The sequence below is a fragment of the Plectropomus leopardus genome, chromosome 17 (genome assembly GCF_008729295.1).
Source record: "Plectropomus leopardus isolate mb chromosome 17, YSFRI_Pleo_2.0, whole genome shotgun sequence".
Classification (NCBI taxonomy): Eukaryota; Metazoa; Chordata; class Actinopteri; order Perciformes; family Serranidae; genus Plectropomus; species Plectropomus leopardus.
Window position 1 is genome coordinate 19921279 of NC_056479.1, and position 9445 is coordinate 19930723.

Sequence of the window (9445 nt, forward strand, 5' to 3'; positions counted from 1 at the left end):
TCTATTTGAGCTTATTAATGAGTATATTATTGGTTTATTGGCATTATTATTTAAGCACAACTAAATTCATAGCTTCACGCACCAAAGCCATGGTGTCATTATAATCACTCTGCCTGTTTTACATTTATAGTCCACTTGATGGCACAGTAGAGCACAGGAATTACCGTGAAGCTACAATTCTACAATTTCATTTAGCAGACGCTTTTATCCAAAGTGACGTACAACACAAGCAAGAATTTAGACTTAAGGAAAAAACCCTTAGTAAGTGCAAAAAGTGCTTCAGGTGTGATTGGTCACAGGTATTGCCGTCTAGTGTCTAGTGGCAGAAGAAGAAGTGCCGCACAGCCCCCCCCCCCCCCCCCCCCCCCCCCCCTTTTTTTTTTGGAAACCAAAGTAATAACCAGTAGCGATCTCAGCATCTGAGATTCAACAATCTCAGTATCACTACTTGCGATGACAATCAACATACAACATCACACAACTTTGTCAGTGCTAGATAATCATTAGGTGCTGGGTTTTAGACCATCTCACTTAATCTACCCCAAAGGGCAAAGAGGAGAAGAGTCGGGTTAAGTGCCTAGGTGTTCTCGGAACAATTGAGTTTTCAATTGTCTCTTAAAAGTAGAAAGGGACTCAGCAGAACGCACAGAGTTTGGAAGTTTGTTCCACCATTTGGGAACAACAGAAGAGAAGAGTCTGGCTAGAGATTTAGAGCCGTGCTGGGCTGGAAGCACCAGGCGTCTTCATGAGTGAACCAATTGGATTGAAAGCTTCAATGCTTCATGACACTTCATCTCGCCATCAATATGTGGAAGCAGTCCTGGACTCTGTATCCTCCACTGGATTACTGTGAAGCTGAAAGACATTTAGGGTGATACCACAAGTCTGACCTGTGGATGGCAGCAATGTGCCGGAAATGTAAAAGAGGAGGAAGAAGAAGAAGAAGAAGAAGAAGTCGCGAGACCACTATTTCACTTCCGATCGACCGCCACATTGACCATTTGAGTTCATCATCTCCCACACAGCCGCCTCTGACACCACATCTGCGCACCGAGGACACCGCGATGATCAATCTGCGGTCGTTTGTCCATCAGCGGCTGCTCGCGGCGGCGGAGGAGATCTTCGCGGAGGTGGAGAAAACCATCACGTTAGTTTTGGAAGAAGCCGACGCTCACAGACCGACATGGGAGCCCCACAGTCCGCGTGAAAACCTGGACTCTGAGCACCAGATAACAGGTTTGGATCCAGGCTGCTTTACTCTTATGATCTTTTGTGAGAAGTTTTTGAAGTGCAGACTATTTTAAAGAATATAATTTGGTATCCAGACTCTGCAGAAAACTCAGCAGTGGCGGTTCGCGCCCAATTTTACTGGGGGTGGACACATTCAGCCCGAGCAAAAGAGACAAAGACGAGCGTCCACGCACACAGATCTGTAGTTTAAATAATGCTACAGTCATGTAAAGTATTGCAGTATAAGTATTCCTGCTACAGGTACACTTTGCTGGAATGTGTTAGTTACAATTTTCTACAATATTGCAAAACGTAAAAAAAAAACCCCAAATAAAACATACTCATTAGCTTCAGCAGCAAGTATGATAGTTGGTATTTTTCGAGTCATCCGCGCGCCAGCCAGTGGCGGGGCAGCGCTCTAAAGGATCCGACTGGAAACAAATCACACACGCATTGGTTCCGCCTTTCTCGTCGGCGCGATATCGCATTTTTAAAAAATATTTATTTATAAATGATACATATTATAATTATAAATGACACATATTTATTTATTTTTTTATCAGTGTCACCATTGTATAATGTTGTTCGTGGGGGTAGGTTCAGTGTTTCAGGGGCACAGGCCCCTGTTGGCCCCTCCACAGGGCCGCCATTGCAACTCAGACTGTTGCCCGCCAACTGACCATGGTGATACTGGTCATTGTTACTAGGGGCGGTGAAGCGAAAGGTTGAGACAAGTTAGGGACTGTTCGGTATTTTTGAGATGAAAAAGGGGCGGGGCAAATAGAGGGGGGCTTATCATTTAAATAATAATAATAATCATCATCATCATTTAGAAGCTGTGCAGTGGTATTTTTTGCTTAAAATTAAGGCTTTTATGATGTTCTTAAAGGGTTGCAAATCATTTTTTTTTGTTGATCTGCTACCAAATCTATGAATACAATCCTATAACAACATACAAAGTGACATTTTGAGCAAAACCGGTCTTCATCAGACTGGAATTACTCTGCAAGATGCCTTCTTAATACATGTGTGAACAACCATGTGACCAATCACGTGAAGAAGATACATGTCAAAAAAACACAATCGCACATAAAATATATGTGTACTAATATCCATATTACACCTGGTTCTTAGTTTGTTCATTATCTGATGAAAAAATATACAATCAATAAAACATTTAGGCAGTGTCTAGAAATCCTCATAGTGCCTGTAATGTATATATACTGTGTATATATATAAGCTTCTTATTTTTTTAATTAAATTTTTGTTTCCATCTCCTTTTGTAGCTACAGAATCTACACTGACCGGCGATGAAGTGCTGCAGGAGACTTTGACCGAACCATCAATACAAAAGTATGCAAGTATTTCTGAGGACCCCTTTGAAACCAGTGCAGATACAGACAGCAATAATGGGAATTACCTCATGTGCACGATAAAAGAAGAAGAGGAGGAGGAGGAGTTTTGGGGGATAACGGCCAAACACAGGAATATATTTATCCCTCTCCTGAAGATGTGACAAATGAGTTGGAGACACAAAGTGCGTGCTGAAATGCAGCCAGTTTCTACCGACAGCTCTTCAGCTCCGAGTGAGAGCAGCGGCAGCGATGAGGAGTGGGTGGAAAACAAACCACAGCTGGCAAAGAAGAAGAAAAAAACCAAAACAAAAAAGCAGCACGAAGCGGGAAGGTCCCGACGGAGATTCCTCTGCCGTAAATGAAAAGGAGCCCAGTGTTAAGTGTGACGTCTGTGGCAAGACGTTTGCCTACCGCAGATCTCTACAGTCGCATTTAAAAATCCACAAAGGGACAAAAGACTTTAAATGTAAATTTTGTGAGAAAACCTTTCTCCAAAAACACCACCTGATGGAACACGGCAAAATCCACTCGGGCGAGAGACCGTATCGCTGTGACGTCTGTGGGAAAACATTTATTCAAAAACAGAACCTCAACACTCACAGCAGGACACACACAGGAGAGAGACCGTACCGCTGCGATACTTGGGAAAAACATTCGGTCAAAAGCGAAACCTTAACGTTCATCGTAGGGTTCATACAGGAGAGAAACCGTATTGCTGTGATATTTGTGGTAAAGCATTCACTCAGAGCCAGAACCTTAAAATTCATAAAAGAATTCATTCAGGCGAGAAACCGTTTCAGTGTGGCCTCTGTGACAAACATTTTCACACAAACGGTCATCTCCAAGCACACAAGACGTACCACTCAGGAGAAAAAAACCGTACCCATGTGATATTTGCGGTAAAGGTTTTCGCCAAAGGGGACAGATGAAGAGACATAAGAACACACATACAGGAGAGAGGCCGCATGGCTGCCATGTTTGTGGTATAAAATTCAGGTTTGCACGGAAACTAAAGCTGCACCTGCAGACTCACGAAAAGGCAGCTGCTGAGTGAAACAGGGAAATGAACTCGGCAGACCAGCTCAGAGCTCCGTTATAAATCATATATACTGGTAAGGTAGATTAATTTTGAAGAGCAGTTGGGAGAAGTCTTTTACTTTTAATGAATACCAAACAAACAATGGAAATATGTTCACGAATCCCTTTAGGTTTCTGTTTATATGAGCTCCGTGCTGGAAAAAATGGGTAACTGTTCAGGGTAAAACCATTATTTTGTATATCATTCTGTGAAACGTCCTTTTAAGATGAAACCAAGTTTCAACTTGGGGGGGAGGGGGACAATAAAGTTTAATATGCTGAAATACTGCTTTTAAAATGTAGTTTTTCTTTTTCCCTTTTTTCTTTATTTATTTTGCACCAAACACTACTCACATGTGTCTTTATGTGAATTCAATTTTAAAAGTTTGGACTTTTTGATTACAAGAATTTCAGGAGTTGTTTGTTTTTTTTGAAAATCCAATATATATAACGGATTATTTATATATATATATATATATATATATATATATATATATATATATATATATAAAGCAACTCCTTGTATTATATGTCTCTGGTGGGACATCAAGATAAGCGAATGCATAATATGATTTGTTTTTCAATCTGCAATCCCACTGCTAGATGCCAATAAATTTTTAGGCCTACATACTGCTCCTTTGAAATAAGGAAAAATAAACACCTTTTTGTAGAAAAAGACATGCTGAATCAAAACGCAGAGAAAACAGATTATTTTCATCGTATTTAACAACTACTACTCATCAAAGATGTTGTTAAATATTATTAAAAATAACTTTCTTTGTAGATTCAGAAATACTTTAATGATACCTGGGAGGAAAATGTGGTTTGTTACAGACGCTCTGATGCCAAACAGGGAATTATAGAAAGCAGAAATAACTACCAACATAAAGTATATAAAAATGTCAGATAGAACTGCAGAAATGCAGTATATATATATATATAATGTAATAAAAATGTAATGTATGCATATGCATGTATGTATATATATATGTGTGTGTGTATGATGTTGTTAATCTACAACGGATGTATACAAAAATAAGAAGACAGAGACTACAAGAATATATGCAATATGAGTAACAAATATATTAAAATAATAATAATAAATTAAAATATATTAAATATAGCCTGCATGCAAGGATTGACAGAATATTGCACATCTGAATAATAGCACAGAGGATTGCTATAACAGAAAACAATCACGGGCGACAGCAACAGGCTGTATGCACGTTGGCGCATGCGCACTATGGGTAGAAATTCCTCCAAACCATGCATGTATTACAGGCTGCTGCTGCAGACGCGTTCAGTTTTCAGAAACAACGATAAAAGAAACGGAGTGAATCATCTTCTTAAGTTTAAGATCTTTCTAACGGTTGCCACGTGACCACTATTTGCTTCCGTTTGAACGCCACATTGTACAGTTGAGTCTTTTGAGTTCATCATCTCCCACACAGCCGCCTCTGACACCACATCTGCGCACCGAGGACACCGCGATGATTCATCTGCGGTCGTTTGTCCATCAGCGGCTGCTCGCGGCGGCGGAGGAGATCCTCGCGGAGGTGGAGAAAACCATCACGTTAGCTTTGGACGAAGCCGACGCTCACAGACCGACATGGGAGCCCCACAGTCCGCGTCAAAAACTGGACTCTGTGCACCAGATAACAGGTTTGGGTCCAGGCTGCTTTACTCTTATAATCTTTTGTGAGAAGTTTTTGAAGTGCAGACTATTTTAAAGAATAATTTAGTATCCAGACTCTGCAGAAAAAAGTGCCAACTCAGACTGTGGCTTGCCCACTGACCAAGACAGACAAGTTAGGGGCTGTTCGGTATTTATTAGAGGGAAGGGGCCGGTGCTAATAGAGGGAGGCTTATAATTTAAATAATAATAGTAGTATTTTAGAAACTGTACAGTGGTATATTTTTGCTTAAAAATAAGCCTTTTATGATGTTCTTAAAGGGTTGCAGATCAGTTTTTTGTTGATATGCTACCAAATCTCTGATGTAACTAATTATGTCAAATACAATCCAAATTAACCCGTTAAGTCATTTTTGCCAATAAATGTCATGTATTTATGCATGCCAATAAATACATGACAGTAAATAAATACATAATCACACACCAAATACATGTGTAGATGTGTGTATTAATATCCGTATTGTACCTGGTTCTTAGTTTATTCATTATCTGATGAAAAAATGTGCAATCAATGGCACATTCAATCAATGTCCTGCAACCCCCATAGCACCTGTAATGTATATATATTGTATATATATATATGCTTCTGAGTAATTTTTGTTTCCATCTCCTTTGTAGCTACAGAATCTCCACTGAACGACGATGAAGTGCTGCAGGAGACTTTGACCAAACCATCAGTACAAGAGTATGTGAGTACATCTGAGGTCCCCTCTCAAACCAGTGCAGACACAGACAGCAATAATGGGAATTACCTCATGGGTCAGACAATCTTCAATTTGTCCAAGATAAAAGAGGAGGAGGAGTTTTGGGATGAAGGTCAAACACAGGAGTATATTAATCCCTCTCCTGAAGGTGTGAAAAATGAGCTGGAGACACAAGTTTATCATGAAATGCAGCCAGTTTCTTCAGACGACTCTTCAGCTCCGAGCGAGAGCAGCGGTAGCGATGAGGAGTGGGTGCAAAACAAAGTACGGCTGGCAAAGAAGAAGAGACGAAAAGTTAGGATATTGCAAAGACAAAAAAGCAGTTCGAAGCGGGAAGGTCCCGACGGAGATTCCTCTGCCGTAAATGAAAAGGAGCCCAGTGTTAATTGTAACGTCTGTGGCAAGACGTTTGCCTACCGCAGTTCTCTACTGTTGCATTCAAAAATACACAAAGGGATAAAAGACTTTAAATGTCAATTTTGTGGGAAAACATTCGTCCAAAAACACCACCTGATAGATCACACCAAGATCCACTCGGGCGAGAGACCGTATCGCTGTGACGTCTGTGGGAAAACATTTATTCAAAAACAGAACCTCAACATTCACAGAAGGACACACACAGGAGAGAGACCGTACCGCTGCGATACTTGCGGAAAAACATTCAGTCAAAAACAGAACCTTAAAGTTCATCGAAGGATTCATACAGGAGAGAGGCCGTATTGCTGTAGTATTTGTGGAAAAACTTTTATTCAAAGGCATGGCCTCATCATTCACACAAGGAGACATACAGAAGACAGACTGTATCGGTGTGGATTATGCGGTCAACAATTTCCCTCCGCTGGTAACCTTAAGTTGCACATGAAGCGACAGAAACCCTCCTCTTGTGACAAATGTGGTAAAAAATTTTGCCAAAGGGGAGAGCTGATTCGACATGAGCATGCGCATGCAGCAGAGAGCGTGGAGTAACATCTACATGCAGGAAAAAAACATAAGGAACGTTTTTTTTTCATGCCTCTGCGCCAATGATAGCCGAGGCCAGACTCTTCGAGTTTTTGGGTTGTTCGAACGTCCATCTGGTACCTTCTTATGCACGTTATAGCTCAACAACGCCTAGAGGGGAATTTGTTCAAATTTTGCACACACATTCACTCAGACTTGATGAAGAGACAGATACATTTTGGTGGTCATATGGTCAAGGTCAAGGTCACTGAGACTTCGTTAGTATTATTCTTGTGAACGCAATATCGCAAGGTCACCTTAAGGGAATTACTTCAAATTTGGCATAAACATTGAAGTAGACTCAAGGATGAACTGCTAAGATATTGGTGGTCAAAGGTCAAGGTTACACTGACCTTACATTCATCTCATTCTTGTGATAGCAAGAATACTATGATTTGTTTTTGTGATTTTTGATGACGTACTATAATACGGAGCTTTTTTTGCGTCGACAAACTACTATGACAGTTTTTCATGATTTTTGACAACATATACTATGCTACCACATACTATACTTGAGGTGGTGGTGATGGTCCAAGGTCAAGGTCACTGTAACCTTGCATCTGTCTCATTTTCGTGACGGGATATCTGAAGATGGCCTTGAGGGAGTTTCCTCAAATTTGGCACAAATGTCCACTTGGACTCAAGATGAACTGATACGGTGCTAGAAGCTCAAAGGTCAAGGTCACCTTATACAACATGTTTTTGGCCAAAACTCAAAAACCACCTTGAAACGGTGCTGATGTATAGCTCTACTGTGTGTGAAGCATCCATGGTTTCACAGACCTGAATGTAAAAATTATCTTAACTTGACTGGTATGCGAAGGCATACAACAGCGTGGTGGTAGTTCTATTTTTTTTTTTTTTTTGTTTAAACAGATTAAATGGTGCCATTTTCCAGTGACAGACAATATATAGCCACAATTCATCAGTAAAACAGTAAAAAGTCCATCCTCGCTGTGTTGTAATGGAGATTGGCATGACTTAACAGTGATTATCACTTCACATGTTGATCATAACTATGCTGTTTCTAATTTCAACAGCAGACTTACTGTTGAAAGTCTGATTTTAGTAGCTGGTGTAAAAAATAAAAGAGTAAGATGTTGAAGATCATTAATGACAGAGCAGTTAATCTAAAAAAGTGAGTTCTTTGCCCAGGTCCACAGCTTTCAATCCACCTACTCAACTGTGTTCGAGTTGACAGATTCGAGTTGACAATACTGCGTGATATCAGGCAAGTGAGTTTTTCATTCAAGACAAATTTTGTCATCCATAAAATGTATTAATTTGGCTGAGTTAGTGCAATGATTTGGGGCTTAAAGGGGCACTTAACTGAAGTTCATCAACTGGAGATGTAGAGTTTGAACGAAGTGGGCATTTATTTGGGAGACATTGGGCCTCACACAGCAACTTTCTCTTCAGTTTCTTGTATTTTCTCTAGTTTTTATGATAAGAAAGACTCTGGCACATGCTCCAGAAATGGACACGTGCCATAAAAAAAAGCTTTAAGAAGAGGAAAAATGCCTGCGGTAGTGAAATTATCGTAGACCTGCTGTCACAGAAATTTTAACAAAGTAAAATAGATTTTCCAGAGTGTCAGTCCTGGTATAAGAGGACAATCGAAAACCCAGAAATGACGAATGATTTTACCGTGTCAGCAGCAGGAAGTACATTGCTCAAAAAAACACTAAAATCACGCATCAGATTATGATGCACAAATTATTCAAGTTTAGAATATTTACTGACGAACAATGTATAATTTGTTGATAACAAAGTTACGTATGTGAGGCTTCATGACAGTTTGTTGGTGAGGTATACAACCAGTTTGTTTTCCATGAGTTAAATGCTGCTCTCTTATTCTGCAGTTTGGCCAGCAGGTGGCAGCAGACACACGAAAGTTTGTCATGGGATAGTAATTTAAGTTAATGTGACAAGATTATTTTTCTGTCATTTCCTGTAAAGACTTGGCAACTGTCAGTCAGCAGCATAAATTACTATTATACAAGCATGAACTGTAGAATATAACAGCAACATGTTTTCATGCCACTGGGAATCCAAGTGTATAAACTTGTCCATAAAATATCGTGCAGCCAGCAGATGAATGTCAGGTCGGGTTATTTCCTCCCTGACGGCGTACAGACTGCAGCTCTGCTGGTCCTGATTGAGATGAGCAGGAAGCAACAATAATCCATTCACATCCTAAAATCCAAAAGCCAGCTGCTGTCCTCCCTTACCTCTCTCACTCTACATGTATTCCTCTAAATCCTTTACAAATTGAATGACCAGAGATCATAGATATTTTCTTTATTTAACCCTTTTACACCTGAGTCATCATCAGTTTTCTTGTGCTGGATTCAGATGCTTTCCACTAGAATTTAAATGTCTGAAAC

General features: G+C 40.1%; 1 pseudogene; it reads left to right on the forward strand.

Moving 5' to 3' along the window:
- The first annotated feature begins 2772 nt into the window (after nucleotides 1-2772).
- Nucleotides 2773-3946, forward strand: LOC121956739 (annotated as a pseudogene).
- Nucleotides 3947-9445: the final 5499 nt, after the last annotated feature.